The 20,654-nt window shown below is 41.3% G+C and overlaps 1 pseudogene; it reads left to right on the plus strand.

Annotated features, from left to right (window-relative positions):
* Nucleotides 1-1,470: 1,470 nt before the first annotated feature.
* Nucleotides 1,471-20,230, plus strand: LOC110504181 (cathepsin L-like peptidase; annotated as a pseudogene).
* The last annotated feature ends 424 nt before the right edge of the window (nt 20,231-20,654 follow it).

Genomic DNA, 20,654 nt, shown 5'->3' on the forward strand with positions numbered 1-20,654 from the left:
AGTTACAGTTCACATAAGAAAATCAGTCAATTGAAATACATTCATTAGGCCTTAATCTATGGCTTTCACATGACTGGGAATACAGATATGCATCTGTTGGTCACAGATACCTAAAAAAAACAAGTAGGGGAGTGGATCAGAAAACCAGTCAGTATCTGGTGACAATTTATTTGCCTCATGCAGCGCAACAATTTCCTTCGCATAAAGTTGATAAGGCTGTTAATTGTGGCATGTTGTCCCACTCCTCTTCAATGGCTGTGTGACGTTTCTGGATATTAGCGGGAACTGGAACATGCTGTCATACACATCGATCCAGAGCAACCCAAACATGCTCAATGGGTGACATGTATGTTGAGCATTCAGGCCATGGAAGAACTGGGACATTTTCAGCTTCCAGGAATTGTGCACAGATCCTTGCAACATGGGGCCATGCATTATCATGCTGAAACATGTGATGGCAGAGGATGAATTTTTTATATATATATAGTTTTACCTTTATTTACAACCTAGGAACAGTGGGTTAACTGCCTTGTTCAGGGGCAGAACAACAGATTTGTTACTTGTCAGCTCGGGAGTTCGATCTTGCAACCTTTCAGTTACAAGTCCAACGCTCTAACCACAAGGCTACCTGCCGCCAAATGGCATGACAATGGGACTCAGGATCTCATCACGGTATTTCTGTGCATTCAAATTGCCATAGATAAAATGCAATTGTGTTTGTTGTCCGTAGCTTATACCTGCCCATACCATAACCCCACCGCCAGCATGGGGCACTCAGCAGACTAATCTCCCACATGGTAGGATGGGATGGGGCTGTGAGGTCAGTTGGACATAAGTCATTTCAGAGAATTTGGCATTATGTGTGATGGCCTTATGAACTGGCCTTATGATAAAGAAATTAGCATTCAATTCTCTGGCAACAGCTCTGGTGGACATTCCTGCAGTCAGCATGCCAATTGCATACTTGAGACATCTGTGGCATTGTGTTGTGTCGGCATTGTGTGACAAAACTCCACAATTTAGTGTGGCCTTTTATAGTCCCCAGCACAAGGTGCACCTGTGTTATTATCATGCTGTTTAATTAGCTTATTGATATACCATGCCTGTGAGGTGGATGGATTATCTTGGCAAAGGAGAAATGCTCACTAAGAGGGATGTAAACACATATGTGCACAACATTTTAAAGAAACAAGCTTGGTGTGCGTATGTAACACTTACGGAATCTTTTATTTCAAAGGATCAACACTTCACATGTTGTGTTTGTTTTTTGTTCAGTGTACTTGTGCATAACAATAGGTCATGTACTTTTATGTCAATACAGGAACTGGTTCTCTGCAGCTCAGTTGGTAGAGAAAGGCCCGGTCCAGGCGTATATGCTGCCCTAAGCGAGACAAGAAAAATTGTTGCTTGCAACACCAGGAAAGTTGGTTCGATCCCTGGACCACCAATTCGTAAAACATTTATGCACCCATGAGTGTAAGTCGATTTGAATAAAAGCTTTTGCTAAATGGCATATATTATATTAAATAAATGGAGAGGAATTTCAGTTTAGAATGCCCACAACATACACTACCGTTCAAAAGTTTGGGGCCACTTAGACATTTACTTGTTTTTGAAAGAAATTTATTTTTATTTTTTATTAAATAACATCAAATTGATCAGAAATACAGTGTAGACATTGTTAATTTTGTAAATGACTATTATCGCTGGAATCTGTTTTTCTGGAATATCTACATAGGCGTACAGAGGCTCATTATCAGCAACCATCACTCCTGTGTTCCAATGGCACGTTGTTGTTAGCTAATCCAAGTTTATCATTTTAAAAAGGCTAATTGATCATTAGAAAACCCTTTTGCAATTATGTTAGCACAGCTGAAAACTGTTGTCCTGATTAAAGAAGCAATACAACTGGCCTTCTTTAGATTAGTTGAGTATCTGGAGCATCGGTACTTGTAGGTTCAATTACAGGCTCAAAATGGCCAGAAACAAATAACTTTCTTCTGAAACTCGTCAGTCTATTCTTGATTTGAGAAATGAAGGTTATTCCAAGCGAGAAAGTGCCAAGAAACTGAAGATCTCGTACAAGGCTGTGTACTACTCCATTCACAGAACAGCGCACACTGGCTCTAACCAGAATCGAAAGAGGAGTGGGAGGCCCCGGTGCACAACTGAGCAAGAGGACAAGTGTCTAGTTTGAGAAAGACGCCTCACGAGTCCTCAACTGGTAGCCTCATTAAATAGTACCTGCAAAACACCAGATGCTAGCCTTCTTGGCAGAGTTCCTCTGTCCAGTGTCTGTGTTCTTTTGCCCATCTTAATCTTTTATTTTTATTGGCCAGCCTGCGATATGGCTTTTTCTTTGCAACTCTGCCTAGAAGGCCAGCATCCCAGAGTTACCTCTTCACTGTGAGAGTCGCCTCTTCACTCCCTGCTGGCCCATATTGACTCACAAGCTGTCCACAGTTGTGTCAAGGTGGCTGGATGTCTTTTGGGTGGTGGACCATTCTTGATACACAGGATAAACTGTTGACTGTGGGAAAACCCACTAGTGTTGTAGTTCAAGACACAAACCGGTGTGCCTGGCACCTACTACCATACCCTGTTCAAAGGCACTTACATTTTTTGTCTTGCCCATTCACCCCCTGAATGGCACACATACACAATCCATGTCTCAATTTTCTTAAGGATCAACAATCATTCTTCAATCTGTCTCCTCCCCTTCATTTACACTGAAGTGGATTAAACAAGTGACATCAATAAGGGATCATGGCATTCACCTGGATTCGCCTGGACAGTCTATTTCATGGAAAGAGTAGGTATTACCTAACTTTTTCTACACTCAGCACAACAATAGACATGCACTATCACAGGAAAATGAGGAGGACAGACGCATCATCTCCCAGTGCTGCCTGGGCTCCTTCAATGCCTCCAAGCCCCGTGGCGGCTCTACCTTCTTACCCATGCTTGGGGACAATGATCTGCCTACCACCATGGACTGGAGGGACGAGGGCTATGTCACCTCCATCAAGGATCAGAAGGATTGTGGCTCCTGCTGGGCTTTCAGCACGGTAAGGGAGGGAGAGGGTTGGAAGGGGTTAAGAGTGAGTTAACTACTGTATAGACTCTGCTCTACTTAGATGTAGAGTAATTGTTCAGCCTGTTCTACTCTTTTACCTTTGTATCATGTGGTGAGAGCGAAACAACAATGAGTGTGTGTTTGGGTGGTGAATCTTATATCTCCAGTCTGTAAATGTTAAAATGTTTGTATTCGGCTGTTTTCCAAAAATTGTGGGCTGTGGTCCTAAAACTATGCCAAGGTACATATATTTGAAGTCAAAATACTTTAACGTACTACCTCTTTGGGCTAACATCCTGTGAAATTGCAGAGCGCGAAATTCAAAATACAAAATTCGTAATATTAAACATTCATGAAAATACAAGTGTCTTACATCGTTTAAAAGCTTAACTTCTTGTTAATCCAGCCGCTTTGTCAGATTTCAAAAAGGCTTGATGGCGAAAGCACACCATGTGATTATCTGAGGACAGCATCCCGCGTACATAAGCATTACAAACATTTTCCAACCAAGCAGAGGCGTCACGAAAGTCAGAAATAGCGCTAAAATAAATCACTTACCTTTGAAGATCTTCCTCTGTTTGCAATCCAAAGGGTCCCAGCTACAATGAAAGCCCTAATAAGCCTCCTCATGCTTTTGCCCAGTCTTCCCCTTTCGGCCCCAGGTTCCGAGGTGTTCCCATTTTCACTTTGTTCCCCATCTCCTCCATTGCCACAACCCTACATCCTCTTGAGGTAACTCAGCACTGTGCTCATCACTGTATATGCTTTCACATCAATGCCTTCAACCTGTTGTTTAGAGTACAATTACCCCAACATCCTCTTTCATATGATTCATTAACCAATAAACCAGCTAACCCCAATCCAACTATGATGTATAAAATAGCTCCCAGACCCAACCCATCGGCATGTCTTACAGTGGAATCTAGTCTCTCTTTCTCTCCACTTCCTCTGTCATGGTGTCTTCAAGCTCACCCATTATGCAGCTGGACCTCACTTCACGTGAGAACTTTGCACCCACCGAGGAGAGACATGACGATCTTTATCGCTGCAGGTGCTGTAAGGAGTACTGTGTGTGAACCAAACCAACGCTGTCCCAACACCCCTGCCTGGTGCATCTTGATGTACACTCAATCCCCAGAATTCAGCCCGTGCCCTTGGTTATCTCTGCTTTCACTTGAGGATATACACACTGCAACAAATGGGTAATTTCCTGACAACCTAGACTCTCCTGTTATGGCAAGATCATTCATTTGTGACATTTGAATAACAGCCTCCCCTGTACTCCCATCGGTCTCCCAGTTACCAATCATGTGGCACGAGTCCTCATTAACTGATATCCCAACAATGCTACTAAAGTAACCCCTGCTACTACTAACATGGCCCATGACTATAGCATCTTTCAATTACGGTCCCTACAGCGACTGCCGTGAGAATAACTACTGTATGTAATCTGTCAAGTGTTCGCCTGCTGTTAGAAATTGAGAGAGATTAATGAGTTGGAAGAATACCCAACCTAACAATACTCTGAGTCACAGGGTTCTTGAAGGTTTACCATAGTGTCTGAAATTCCACCACTATCTCTTCTACTCTAACCATGATCCGGGAATGTGTAATGTTCAATTGAACTCATACTAATCCCTGTATTGTGCACAGTTAGCTCATGGGAGAGGGAGGATAGCTATCTCCTGTAACAATATTCCTAGTTTCTGGGAATGATACTCCTCTGTCACCACAAACTTAATTTATGAGCCCCACTGAGCCCCACAAGATCTCCACTGCAGTCACGTTCCACCCCACTTAACAGCCCTCGCCTCCTGCTACATATACATTTGCACATACTAAAACATTCTCAAATCAATTAGTCAATATACATCAGTCCCTCCTCTGGAAAAAATGATCACTCTTATGTTCCACGAAACCTAAAAACATATTGATTTGAAAAGAAAAGAGAAAAAAGTACATGTTTAATAATTTCACATCACCGGTGATGCAACGAACATTATAATTCTGATGGTAAAACAAAAGAGAACAACATTTTTTTTATGGTTCACCAAAGCTATCATCCAGCCCCCACCCCTCGCCGTTCTGTAGTAACTCTCTCTTGCTGTATTCAAATCATACAACATTTTTATCAATTATCCAACCCAAATTTAGAATGACAGACCTCAATTCCAGCTTCTATATTCAGCACACATCATCCCTCTTAGCACATACATTTATAAACAAAACCTTTTTATTGTCGGTAATTCTCATTACAGCCCCACTTTGTCCCTGTTTTCCTGTCACGAATGGCCTGGTAATGAAAGACCAGTATCTCAATGCATCCTTAGTCTAAATTGTTCACAATGTGTAGACCACCCTGTCCTTTTCCCGGCACTTATCATTCTATCGTGTCTTTTTCAGATATTGTTTACAGTTCATCTTCCCAATGGCCCTAGCTAATGTCCGGATTCCAATATCCAAATAGATACATCCGTTTCTCCCACGTACAATAGTCTCTCACCTGAGCAGTTCTCAGCACTCCTGCTGCCTGCACCCCGGTTTATGGCTCAGACTCAGATAGAAGTGTTAAAAGTCACTGTCGCATTGCACGCCTTTGTCTCTCTTTCTTCTGCCGGTTAGGGAGGGTTTTGAGGTTCACACATCCTGTTTGTGGTCAAATTATTCCTACCATGCATTAAGACACGCTCTGACGTCACTTTCCATGACAACTTCAAAAAAAGCACAGATCAGAACAACAGTTTAGTTCAATTAATTTATGTTTCAGGAAATCCAGACAAGCATTGACAATATGACAAATTATTACTTTATTTTCTTGATAACGTTATCTCTACGACAAATGTCAAAAAGCATAGCAATATACTATTACTGCCAAAACCATTTTCAAAATTTGTCCATACTCCCTTATTCTACTAGAGACCTCTCGGAAGAGTTACCAGATCATGAAGTTAGCACCCTAACCCCTCGCAGAAATCCCACACTCCAGTATCCCAATCTGGTAAAATATGTATCGAAACAAAAACAAAAAATGAATATCAGCAATACATACAGTTGAAGTCGGAAGTTTACAAACAGTCAATTAGTATTTGGTAGCATTGCCTTTCAGTTGTTTAACTTGGGTCAAACGTTTCAGGTAGCCTTCCACAAGCTTCCCACAATAAGTTGGGTGAATTTTGGCCCATTCCTCCTGACAGAGCTGGTGTAACTGAGTCAGGTTTGTAGGCCTCGTTGCTCGCACACGCTTTCTCAGTTCTGCACACACATTTTCTATAGGATTGAGGTCAGAGCTTTGTGATGGCCACTCCAATACCTTGACTTTGTTGTCCTTTTTTCCACAACTTTGGAAGTATGCTGGGGGTCATTGTCCATTTGGAAGACCCATTTGCGACCAAGCTTTAACTTCCTGACTGATGTCTTGAGATGTTGCTTCAATATATCCACATAAATTTCCTGCCTCATGATGCCCTCTATTTTGTGAAGTGCACCAGTCCCTCCTGCAGCAAAGCACCCCCAGAACATGATGCTGCCACCTCCGTGCTTTACAGTTGGGATGGTGTTCTTCGGCTTGCAAGCCTCCCCTTTTTCCTCCAAACAAAACGATGGTCATTATGGCCAAACAGTTCTATTTTTGATTCATCAGACCAGAGGACATTTCTCCAAAAAGTATGATCTTTTTCAGTTTCAGTTTTTTTATGGCAGTTTTGGAGCAGTGGCTTCTTGCTGAGCGGCCTTTCAGGTTTTATCGATATAGGACTCGTTTTACTGTGGATATAGATACTTTGGTACCTGTTTCCTCCAGCATCTTCACAAGGTCCTTTGCTGTTGTTCTGGGATTGATTTGTACTTTTCACACCAAAGTACATTCATCTCTAGGAGACAGAACGTGTCCCTTTCCTGAGCGCTATGACGGCTGCGTGGACACATGGTGTTTATACTTGCATACTATTGTTTGTACAGATGAACGTGGTACCTTCAGGCATTTGGAAATTGCTCCCAAGGATGAACCAGACTTGTGGAGGTCTACAATTTTTTTTCAGCCAAGTTAGTGTATGTAAACTTCTGACCCACTGGAATTGTGATACTGTGAAATAATCTGTCTGTAAACAATTGTTGGAAAAATGACTTGTGTCATGCACAATGTGGATGTCCTAACTGACTTGCCAAAACTATAGTTTGTTAACAGGAAATTTGTGGATTGGTTCAACAACAAGTTTAATTTACTCAAATCCAGAGTGTATGTAAACTTCCGTCTTCAATTGTATATCACAATCTATTTGTAGTAACTGTCATCCCTTTTTAAACCTCACTAGCCTCCCACCTGGCCAACATCCAAATTCAAAAACAGAAATAGTCTTATAAAAATGTATGAAACATACAAGTGTTATACATGGGTTTAAGGAAACTTCTTGATAATCCAACCACGTTGTCAGATTTCAAAAAGGCTTTACGGCGAAAGCATACCATGCGATTATCTGAGAACAGCGCCCAGAAGACAAATCATTACAAACAGTAACAAGCCAAGTAGAGAAGTTACACAAGTCAGAAATAGTGATAAAATGAATCACTTACCTTTGATGATCTTCATATGTTTGCACTAACAAGACTCCCATTTACTCAATAGTTTGTTTTGTTCGATAAAGTCCATGTTTATATCCACAAACCTCCGTTTTGTTAGCGCGTTTTGTTCAATAATCCACTGTCTCAAACAACATCCGGTGAAATTGCAGAGCGTGAAACTCAAAACAGAAATTCTCATAATAAACATACATAAAAGATACAAATGTTATACACCAGCTCATAGATAAACTTCTTGTTAACCTGTTGGATCTCTAATGGGCGCTATTTCATTTTTGGATAAAAAACGTTCCCGTTTTAAGCGCGATATTTTGTCACGAAAAGATGCTCGACTATGCATATTCTTGACAGTTTTTGAAAGAAAACACACTGAAGTTTCAGAATCTGCAAAGATATTGTCTGTAAGTGCCCCAGAACTCATTCTACAGGCGAAACCAAGATGAAACGTCAAACAGGAAATGAGCAGAATTTCTGAAGCTCTGTTTTCTAATGTCTCCTTATATGGCTGTGAATGCGACAGGAATAAGCTTAGACCTTCTGCCGTTTCCCCAAGATGTCGGCAGCATTGTGACGCATTTGTAGGCATATCATTGGAAGATTGACCATAAGAGACTACATTTTCCAAGTGTCCGCCTGGTGTTCTGCGTCGAAATTGGTGCGCAAAGCCAGCTGCAAGTATTTTTCCATTTGATTGAGAGGAGAAACCATGCTTCCACGAACGATATATCGTCGAAGAGATATGTGAAAAACACCTTGAGGATTGATTCTAAACCACGTTTGCCATGTTTTCAGTCGATATTATGGAGTTAATTTGGAAAAAAGTTCGCGTTTTGAGGACTGAATTTTCGGGGTTTTTTTGTAGCCAAATGTGATGTACAAAACGGAGCTATTTCTAATACACAAAATCTTTTTGGAAAAAACTGAGCATTTGCTATCTGAGAGTCTCCTCATTGAAAACATCCGAAGTTCTTCAAAGGTAAATTATTTTATTTTAAGGATTTTATGTTTTTGTTGAAATGTTGCGTGCTGGATGCTAACGCTAATGCTAACGCTAAATGCTACACTAGCTAGCTACTTTTACACAAATTATTGTTTTCCTATGGTTGAGAAGCATATTTTGAAAATCTGAGATGACAGTGTTGTTTACAAAAGGCTAAGCTTGAGAGATGGCATATTTATTTAATTTCATTTGCGATTTTCATGAATAGTTAACGTTGCGTTATGGTAATGAGCTTGAGTCTGTATTCACGATACCGGATCCGGGATGGGGAGATCAGAGAGGTTAATCCAACCGCTGTGTCAGATTTCAAAAAGGCTTTATGGCGAAAACAAACAATGCGATTATCTGAGAACAGCGCCCAGCAGACAAATCATTACAAACAGTTAGCAGCCAAGAAGAGGAGTAACAAAAGTCAGAAATAGCGATAAAATGCATCACTTACCTTTGATCTTCATATGGTTGCATTCCGAAGACTCCATGTTACACAATAAATGTTCATTTTGTTCGATAATGTCCCTCTTTATGTCCAAAAACCTCAGTTTTGTTGGTGCGTTTTTTTTCCAGCAATCCATTGGAACAAAGCGCGGTCACAACAGACAGACGAAAAATAAAAAAAGTACCATAAAAGTTAATAGAAACATGTCAAATGATGTTTAAAATCAATCCTAAGGTTGAATAAATAATCAATAATATTTCAACCGGACAAAAGCTTCGTCAATAGAAAAGAAGAACCTCCTGATCACGCGCTGTCCTCTCATTGAAAAAGCCTGAAACAATGCCTAAAGTGTATAGGCTTTCACTGGAAAAACAGCCTTTCAAAATAATAGTACTTCCTGGATGGATTTTTCTCAGGTTTTCGCCTGCCATATCAGTTCTGTTATACTCAGACATTTATTTTAAAAGTTTTGGAAACTTTAGAGTTTTCTATCCAATTGTATGCATATCCTAGCATCTGGGCCTGAGTAGTAGGCAGTTTACTTTGGGCACGCTTTTCATCCAAAATTCCGAATGCTGCCCCCTACCCTAGTGAAGTTAACATATATTTTCCCTTCTATATGCAGACTGAACAAAGTACCTTTGTATATTTACCCAAAGACCATGACCCGGGGAACCCAGGATTCAAAAACAACATGTTAAATAAAAAATAAACCAATTCGAATAACTAATCAACTTAGAATTACAACTCTTTATAACTCCCTAAGGAAAGTAATAGTATCTCTAAGTAATGGTACACTTTGAATAGAGTCTGGTGTTTCTCATTCATTATATAATTAAATCCCACCTGTTCAGATCTTTTCTAGTGAGATTGATCAGGCCTCACCAGAAAGTCAGGATTCAGAGCATTCGGCACCATTAAAATATTTCCTCTCCCTTTTCTTTCCCTGTCCTTCAGAACCCATTTCACAACCTTCCACACATTTCCATTCTAGTGCATACCCAATTTAAAACTGAATTGAAATGACCCCATCCAAAATAAACCCCACAATATCAACACCACTAACGCATATTCATAACCAGTGTGTGTGTTCTGGTGAACTGTAGGTCCAGAACACACATGAATGGGCCTCACTTATCTGGGACACCATTTATGGCCTAATCCAGATACTTTTATACTTAAAACTGCCAAATATCACTAACTGCTCTCCTTACCTCAATCATGAAATGTTTATTTTAATCCACCCCATCCTTTATTTAGCATGTCTTAGACACGGCGACATTATCCTGTCACCGAGCCTAACGTAACCACCGCACCACATAAACTAATTAACTTTAGGTTTGGTAACCCCTATACTAATTCCTCGTGACCCCTCCAACCTTTTGTCCATTCTAGAAATCTATTTCAGAAAAAGACGACATGAAATATGTATCTATTTCCAAATAAAACCACATAAAATGTCTCATGAGATCATAAAACCCCCCCCACGGCTTTCTGAGTTTGCAAGGAGTGTTTGGCCATATAATTAAATGTGTTACCTTTAGAATCCATTCCCCTGGCATTTCGCCTAGATTATTCAACCCAAAATACGTTTTCCTGTGGCAGATTTAGCCAATTTCTCATCGTAAGGAATCTGCGATATTTGATCCCTGGTCTCTACTAAAAAGTTAGGTAAGACGTGATCTCATACGTCTTCCTTCACGTAGAAATTGTAATCTATATGAACCACTTAACGATCGAACCGAGGCTACACACCGATATGTGACATTTCCTCTCCTGCTTCTCTCAAAAGGATTTGTTGTTGCTCTTTTGAAAACAATGCAAACGCTTGCCTGTCAGCATTTTCTCTGATTACAGCAGGCTCCATACCCACTTTACACTCCCTTTTCCAATTACCAAAAGCCCCACACCGAAAACAAGACTCTGTCTCCCTACGCTTTGACGTTTTTCCGCTACGTTTCTTTGGTTTACCTTGGCCATTGAAACTATTGTTAGTCATTTCCCCTATGCTCCTATTACCCCTCGCACATCTGCGAAGTGAGCGGAGTTATGTTCCACTCCAAACATCCTGCCCTATTTCATCCACTACCCCCGCAGTTACTGTTTTGATCACAGGGTTCAAACCTGCCATCAAAGCAGAAGTGCAAATTCTATCAATGCACTCCTGTCTATAATACACACCTTCTAGTAACTATTTTCCAAGGTAGCACTACCCTCTTCCCCGGATTACAATTAATTGGTCATGGCACTTAATACCTTGTATTAGAACCGTTATTATAGCGTCTGCAAATGTATTACTGGAGAATACGGATGACTTAATGTCTTATTCCAGTATTTCCTCAAATATCACTATTATTGATAACCCATATTTCCACATAATCTCTCATGGTTCACCACCCCAACAGGGCATAAAACTAACCTCTCTTTCACACACACACACACACACACACTCACACCCTGCGGTCTCACAGCCACTGCAACTGTGCTTCCACCCTTCTTACAGGTCTGGCCAATAAACCGTTAGACTAGGGTTTTACCCTCCACAGGACTACCCTGTTGTCACGTTTTGACCTTAGTTCCTTTATTTTGTCTTTGTGTTAGTTTGGTCAGGGTGTGAGTTGGGATGGGTAGTCTATGTTCTTTTTTTCTATTATGTATTTCTGTGTTTGGCCTGGTATGGTTCTCAGAGGCAGCTGTTGATTGTTGTCTCTGATTGAGAATCATACTTAGGTAGCCTGTTCTCCCCATTTTAGTTGTGGGTGATTATTTTCTGTTTAGTGTTTTTTCATCACCTTACAGGACTGTTTCGGTTTTTCGTTTATTCACATTGTTGTTTTGTTCGGGGTTCAGTTGTTTCATAAAAAAATAATGGACACTTACCACGCTGCGCATTGCTCCTCCTCTTCTTCCACCAACAACAGCCCTTACACCTGTTCAGGACTTCCCCCCCTCTATATGAAATTTAGCACTCCACAGGCTTTCTGCTCGGGACTTTATGATATTTTTACCCTTCACAGATCTATTCTGCTTGGGACTTACTCTTGAAATTTTACCCTCCACAGATCTATTCTGCTCGGGATTTATAGCAGTCACATGAACTAACCCAATCGGGATTTACCCTCTACTACTTACCCTACAGGTACCAACCAGCTCGAGTTTACCTTCCGGAATTTACCCTATACTTTATAGTACTAGCAGGAACCAACCTACTAGGGATTTACCCCCTAGGACTTACCCTACAGGTACCAACCAGTTCGGGTTTACCTTCCGGGACTTACCATTTCACATTCTCAAAACCCAACAACACCAAGAGTTGTCTGTATTGAGGGACTACCGGTCATTACGTGTCTACCTGTCCATTAAAATACCAGGCTCATCAGTAGGTACAAGTACTCTGGTGGGCCATATGGAGAATTTTCCTTCTCCCCTTTCTCGTACCCCTCTCCATGCCATCCTGCTGTGGGGTGAACAGTCAAAATCTCTCCGGGGACTCGTTGACTCTGGGGCCGATGAGGGTTTCATGGACACTACCCTGGTGTCAGAGCTGGGTATCCCCATTCAGCCCCTCTCCATTCCCATGGACGTCAGAGCGCTGGATGGGTGCTCAATAGGCAGAGTCACCCACAATACTACTCGTATCAACCTGCCAGTGTCAGGGAACCACAGTGAGTCCATGCAGTTCATGTTCATCAAGTCTTCTCCAGTACCCGTGGTATTGGGGTTTTCATTGCTCCAGTGACACAATCCGCTTATCGATTGGACTGCTGGTGCTATCATGGGCTGGAGCCCATTCTGCCATGCTCATTGCCTGAAGTCGGCGCAGCCTGCCCAGGGACATCTTCCTGTGGGCTCGGAGGAAGCCTCGGACCTCTCCGGGTACGGGTCTACGACTGTGTGATCGACCTTCTCTTCTGCTATGAGACTCGAAATTGACCTCAGGTACATCCTGTTTCCATTGATCATCCTTGAGATGTTTCTACAACTAGATTGGAGTCCACTTGTGGTAAATACAATTGATTTGGAATGCAAAAAGTATTTTAGACATTATTGCTAATGTATATAAAAATTAGAAGTACCTCATTTACATAACTACTCAGACCCCTTTCAGTCCACCTGTCGTAAATTCAATTGATCGAGGCATAGATCTGGGGAAGGGTACCAAAACAATTCTGCTCAGAGTGCAAATAGTCCAGGTAGCCTGTTCAGGAGTCTTATGGCTTGGAGGTAAAAACTGTTGAGAAGCCTTTTTGTCCTAGACTTGGCACTCCGGTACCGCTTGCCATGCGGTAGTAGGGAGAACAGTCTATGACTGGGGTGGCTGGGGTCTTTGACAATTTTTAGGGCCTTCCTCTGACACCGAGGTCCTGGAGGTCCTGGATGGCAGGCAGCTTAGCCCCAGTGATGTCCTGGGCCGTACGCACTACCCTTTGTAGTGCCTTGCGGTCAGAGGCTGAGCATTTCCCGTACCAGGCAGTGATGCAACCAGTCAGGATGCTCTTGATGTTGCAGCTGTAGAACCTTTTGGGGATCTCAGGACCCATGCCAAATCTTTTTAGTTTCCTGAGCGGGAATATGCTTGGTCGTGCCCTCTTCACGTCTTGTTGTGTTTGGACCATTCTAGTTTGTTGTTGATGTGGACACCAAGGAACTTGAAGCTCTCAACCTGCTGCACCACAGCCCCGTCGATGAAAATGGGGGCATGCTCAGTCCTCCTTTTCCTGTAGTCCACAATCATCTCCTTAGTCTTGGTTACGTTGAGGGATAGGTTGTTATTCTGGCACCAACAGGCCAGGTCTCTGACCTCCTCCCTATAGGCTGTCTCGTCGTTGTCGGTGATCAGGCCTACCACTGTTGTGTCGTCTGCAAACTTAATGATGGTGTTGGAGTCATGCCCGTCCATGCAGTCGTGGGTGAACAGAGAGTACAGGAGGGGACTGAGCATGCACCCCTGGGGAGCTCCAGTGTTGAGGATCAGCGTCGCAAATGTGTTGCTACCTACTCTCACCACCTGGGGGCGGCCCGTTAGGAAGTCCAGGATCCAGTTGCAGGGGGAGGTGTTTAGTCCCAGGGTCCTTAGCTTAGTGATGAGCTTTTAGGGTACTGTGGTGTTGAACGCTGAGCTGTAGTCAATGAATAGCATTCTCACATAAGTGTTCCTTTTGTCCAGGTGGGAAAGGGCAGTGTGGAGTGGAATAGAGATGGCATCATCTGTGGATCTGTTTGGTTGGTATGCAAATTGGAGTTGTTGTAGGGTTTCTGGGATAATGGTGTTGATGTGAGCCATTACCAACCTTTCAAAGCACTTCATGGCCACAGACGTGAGTGCTATGGGTCTGTAGTCATTTAGGCAGGTTGCCTTTGTGTTCTTGGGCACAGGGACTATGGTGGTCTGCTTGAAACATGTTGGTATTACAGACTCAATCAGGGACATGTTGAAAATGTCAGTGACGACACCTGCCAGTTGGTCAGCACATGCCCAGATCACTCGTCCTGGTAATCCATCTGGCCCCGCAGCCTTGTGTATGTTGACCTGTTTAAAGGTCTTACTCACGTCGGCTACGGAGAGCGTGATCACACAGTCGTCCGGAGCAGCTGATGCTCATGCATGCCTCAGTGTTGCTTGCCTCGACGCGAGCACAGAAGTGATTTGGCTCGTCTGGTAGGCTCGTGTCACTGGGCAGCTCGCGGCTGTGCTTCCCTTTGTAGTCTGAAAATAGCTGTGCATCCAACCTTACAGAGCTTGAGAGGAACTGCAGAGAAGAATGGGAGAAACTCCCCAAATACAGATGTGCCAAGCGTGTAGCATCATAACAACAAAGACTTGAGGCTGTAATCGCTGCCAAAGGTGCTTTAATCGGGATAGGGGGCAGTATTTTCACGTCCGGATGAAAAGCGTGCCCAAAGTAAACTGCCTGCTACTCAGGCCCAGAAGCTGGGATATGCATATAATTGGTAGATTGAGATAGCAAAGACTCTAAAGTTTCTAAAACTGTTTGAATAATGTCTGTGAGTATAACAGAACTCATATGGCAGGCGAAAACCTGAGAGAAATCCATTCAGGAAAAAAATTGAGGTCACTCTCTTTTAAATGGGGTTTCTATGTGGATCTAGATTTCTGTGCCGCTTGCAGCTCCTATCGCTTCCACTGGATGTCAACAGTCTTTAGAAATTGGTTGATGATTTTCCTTTGAGAAATGAAGAAGTAGTGCTGTTCAGAACAAGTGTCGAGTCTCGTGTACTGTTTGTTAGGGACGCGCGACCTGAAACCTCGCTCCACTTTGTTTTTATCCGCTATTGAACGCAGTTTATCCCGTCTTAAATTTTATTATTTACGTAAAAAAATACCTAAAGCTGTATTAGGAAAGTTGTTTGAAATGTTTGGAACAAGTTTACAGGTGACTGATTAGATATTTTTTAGTCATGTTGCGCAAGTTGGAACCGGTGTTTTTCTGGATCAAACGCACCAAATTAATATACATTTTGGAGATAAATCAACAGAATTTATCAAACAAAATGACAGTTTGTGATGTTTATGGGACATATTGGATTGCCAACAAAAGAAGTTCTTCAAAAGTAAGGCCTGAATTATATCGTTATTTCTGCGTTTTGTGTCGTGCCTGGCGGGTTGAAATATGAATGCCATGTGTTTGTTTGGTGGGGTGCTATCCTCAGATAATTGCATTTGCTTTCGCCGTAAAGCCTTTTTGAAATCTGACGCATTGGCTGGATTAACAACAAGTGTAGCTTTAATTTGGTGTATTGCATGTGTGATTTCATGAAAGTTTAATATTTATAGTATTTGAATTTGGAGCTCGATGTTGTCGAGGGGTTCCGCTAGCGGAATGTCTAGCCGTAACAGGTTTTTAACAACGTAGATTTTCTTTTGCTTTACAACAACTCTTTTTTGCTTTGTAAATGTAATATATGACCGTTTTTAAAATATTTTTTACACATTTTCAAACATTTCTAAAAACCTGTTTTTGCTTTGTCATTGTGGGCTATTGTGGGGTACGATTTTATACATTTTAGAATAAGGCTGGAAAAAGTCAAGGGGTCTGAATACTTTCCAAATGCACTGGACCACTGTATATACAGTGCCTTGCGAAAGTATTCGGCCCCCTTGAACTTTGTGACCTTTTCCACATTTCAGGCTTCAAACAAAGATATAAAACTATTTTTTTGTGAAGAATCAACAACAAGTGGGACACAATCATGAAGTGGAACGACATTTATTGGATATTTCAAACTTTTTTAACAAATCAAAAACTGAAAAATTGGGCGAGCAAAATTATTCAGCCCCTTTACTTTCAGTGCAGCAAACTCTCTCCAGAAGTTCAGTGAGGATCTCTGAATGATCCAATGTTGACCTAAATGACTAATGATGATAAATACAATCCACCTGTGTGTAATCAAGTCTCCGTATAAATGCACCTGCACTGTGATAGTCTCAGAGGTCCGTTAAAAGCGCAGAGAGCATCATGAAGAACAAGGAACACACCAGGCAGGTCCGAGATACTGTTGTGAAGAAGTTTAAAGCCGGATTTGGATACAAAAAGATTTCCCAAGCTTTAAACATCCCAAGGAGCACTGTGCAAGCGATAATATTGAAATGGAAGGAGTATCAGACCACTGCAAATCTACCAAGACCTGGCCGTCCCTCTAAACTTTCAGCTCATACAAGGAGAAGACTGATCAGAGATGCAGCCAAGAGGCCCATGATCACTCTGGATGAACTGCAGAGATCTACAGCTGAGGTGGGAGACTCTGTCCATAGGACAACAATCAGTCGTATATTGCACAAATCTGGCCTTTATAGAAGAGTGGCAAGAAGGCCATTTCTTAAAGATATCCATAAAAAGTGTTGTTTAAAGTTTGCCACAAGCCACCTGGGAGACACACCAAACATGTGGAAGAAGGTGCTCTGGTCAGATGAAACCAAAATGTAACTTTTTGGCAACAATGCAAAACGTTATGTTTGGCGTAAAAGCAACACAGCTCATCACACTGAACACACCATCCCCACTGTCAAACATGGTGGTGGCAGCATCATGGTTTGGGCCTGCTTTTCTTCAGCAGGGACAGGGAAGATGGTTAAAATTGATGGGAAGATGGATGGAGCCAAATACAGGACCATTCTGGAAGAAAACCTGATGGAGTCTGCAAAAGACCTGAGACTGGGACGGAGATTTGTCTTCCAACCAGACAATGATCCAAAACATAAAGCAAAATCTACAATGGAATGGTTCAAAAATAAACATATCCAGGTGTTAGAATGGCCAAGTCAAAGTCCAGACCTGAATCCAATCGAGAATCTGTGGAAAGAACTGAAAACTGCTGTTCACAAATGCTCTCCATCCAACCTCACTGAGCTCGAGCTGTTTTGCAAGGAGGAATGGGAAAACATTTCAGTCTCTCGATGTGCAAAACTGATACCATACCCCAAGCGACTTACAGCTGTAATCGCAGCAAAAGGTGGCGCTACAAAGTATTAACTTAAGGGGGCTGAATAATTTTGCACGCCCAATTTTTCAGTTTTTGATTTGTTAAAAAAGTTTGAAATATCCAATAAATGTCGTTCCACTTCATGATTGTGTCCCACTTGTTGTTGATTCTTCACAAAAAAATACAGTTTTATATCTTTATGTTTGAAGCCTGAAATGTGGCAAAAGGTCGCAAAGTTCAAGGGGGCCGAATACTTTCGCAAGGCACTGTATATACAGATATTTAATACAGACTACATCAAATATAAGTGAGAATTTACAAAATTATCCAATGGATAATGATAATTTTCTGGGGGAAAAAGTATAGGTCCGAAAACATAAATTTGCACCTCCTTTTTTCATTTAGGCCAAGGCTCAGGCAGCCAAGTGGACACAAGGCTCTTTGGCTCATCTCAGTCAAAAATAGGAATAACTTTGCATCTGTTTCTGATTAATATGCAATGCCATGCTGGTAGGTGGAAACATTCAAATTAACCCATTCCTGAAACGTAGGCTGTCATTTCACAGGAAAATATACCACATTCACACAGATTTGCACGAAGTGGGCAGTTTTTACCTAATGAATACACCCCAGATCTTGATAGAAGTTGTCTTTAGGTACAGATTTGCATCAGATGGGCTTTAGGGAGAGCCAATGGTTAAGCATTAGAAATGAGAAATGCCAAACTGACCTTAGATCAGTGTATAGATAGGATCAAATTCATCCTTCTTTCACACCAGCCCACATCAGCCCCACACAGAGCAGTAGTAGGCTGCAGGGTTAGTCTCAATTCACAATTTAAATGAGAATGCCTCATAAATTCCGATTCAATTCTTGAATTTGAATTTAATTTGAATTGAAGTAGTAAACAGGATACAAAATTGCAATTACAATTTGAATGAAAGGAAATAGAATTGAAGTGAAATTCAATTAAATTCAAATTATTCTATTCCGTAATAGGTGTAGTATCTGCAAGAATGAACTGTCAGATTCAATGAAATTCATGTTCTATGACTGAGTGGAATTTATTTTAATTGCACTGAATTAATTTCTACTTCCTGTCACTCAAATTCTAAGTCTACATCTTGTGGGGTATGGCCATTTCAATTCTAATTCAATTCATGAATTGAATTGGAGTCAATTCCAACATTCTGAATTGACCACCTCCTGACTCAAGGAAGAAGCACAACAGTGACATCTAGTGCAAATGCTTAGTGGTGCAATATAATCAGACGACAATGAGCAGACAGTTGAGAGCATTATTTTACAATTACACGTTTAGGTGTGAATATAATATATGTGCTTACTTATACCCTTTGGCAATAATATGCTATTTTTGGCCAATTTTAAGAATACTTAATATTTTAACATACAGTCTAAATAATGATTTTCTACTGAAGTTTTGCTGCTATTGCTGCTGTCTTTTTTTTTTTGACATGCCTCTTTCCAGATGAATAAGGTAAGACCTTTTAAGAACCGGCTCTCTCTAGATTAATCAAATTAGTATTTTTAAGACACGACTTTCTCCAACCTCGACCTACACTTGTCATCTTGGTCAAACTTTAAACACACTATAACTTATAAAGCGTAATAAACCCTTCATAAACCCTTTATAAACCATTTATAACCTTAACCCTTTAGCTAATAACAGGTCGTGACATCTGGTTCTTTAACAAATGTGGCATTGGTTTTACACTACCCTTTAATTAGTATGACATTTTCTCATGAATGATTTCTGAAGCATTTATGTAGGTAGGCCTTATAAAGGGCTTATGAAAGCTTCATTGAGACTCCATAAGTTATGGTTCATAACTGTGTACTGAATGATCTGTGACTTATCTTCTTTCTTAGATGTACAGTAATACTCCCTGTGTGTTTTGTACATTGAAAGCAATGTATTGACTTGGGCGTCAACAGTCATGATACATAACCTTTGCAAAATATTAAATATGTGACACATATAAACTGATACCAGGCTGATTGTGTGTACAGTATATTGAGAATAACTGAATTGTTGTTCATTCCCAGGTGTCTATGATGAGCCAGACTGCAGCAGCGATCAGCTGGATCACGGTGTGCTGGCTGTGGGTTATGGCACTAGTGATGATGGCCAGGACTACTGGCTGGTGAAGAACAGGTAAACAACATGCTGTATGAAATCAAGCTAGGCCTATCTGATTGGTCAAGAGCAACCATAAGCCAATGGTGTTGCAGTTGCATTTCCTAATCTCAGCACTGTCAGAGACGGGCTCTCTTATTAGTTAGAATGGGATCTAATGTGCCAAGAACAAACTATGATGCTTAAAAAAGGTGGTTTAAGCAGTCCAACACACTATCAATGTTGCTATGTCATTGCTAAATGCTAAGTGTTTGCTTGATGTGTGTGTTCTAGCTGGGGCCTTGACTGGGGAGAAGGGCTACATAATGATGTCCAGGAATAAGCACAACCAGTGTGGCATCGCCACGGCTTCCAGCTACCCCCTGGTCTAAGGGTGAGTCTTGCGGGCATCAGTGTCTATTACAACTACTGTATATCTATACTCGCTTACTATCTCATAAGTTACCATAGCATTAGATCACAACTATATCTATAGTTTAATAACCAAGAGCTCTATTCAATCCGTATTGCGGAAGTTCAGCTTGACTGAAATTTGAAAGCAATTTTCCTGTGTTAATGGAGACTTCATCCACTGCTTTAATGACCTTTAAATTTCTATCGCGCAATCGGTAACGCTTCAGCGATACAGATTAAATAGACCCTACTAGCAGTGTCTATCCCAACAGCATATTACTCAAATGATAAACATGATCAGCTGATATTAAACTACAGCTTTACTGTGTATACTCCCTCCCAGACAGAAGGGCCTTTGTGTACTGAGTAAACATTCCTATTGGATTGAAGCAGATCCAGAAGTAAACAAAACGTATATACTTTGCAAGGCCAAAAGTTAATTCCGTTTGGCAATTCAGCACACATTTTCCCACAAACATATCAAAGCAACTTAATCATTGTCATGCACAGTGATTCATCTTCATTTAAGACAGTTTTTCCACAGCATGAAAATAATCCTGCAGCAACAGGATAT

The sequence above is a fragment of the Oncorhynchus mykiss genome, chromosome 25, assembly GCF_057628025.1.
Source record: "Oncorhynchus mykiss isolate SJ-2025 chromosome 25, ASM5762802v1, whole genome shotgun sequence".
Classification (NCBI taxonomy): domain Eukaryota; kingdom Metazoa; phylum Chordata; class Actinopteri; order Salmoniformes; family Salmonidae; genus Oncorhynchus; species Oncorhynchus mykiss.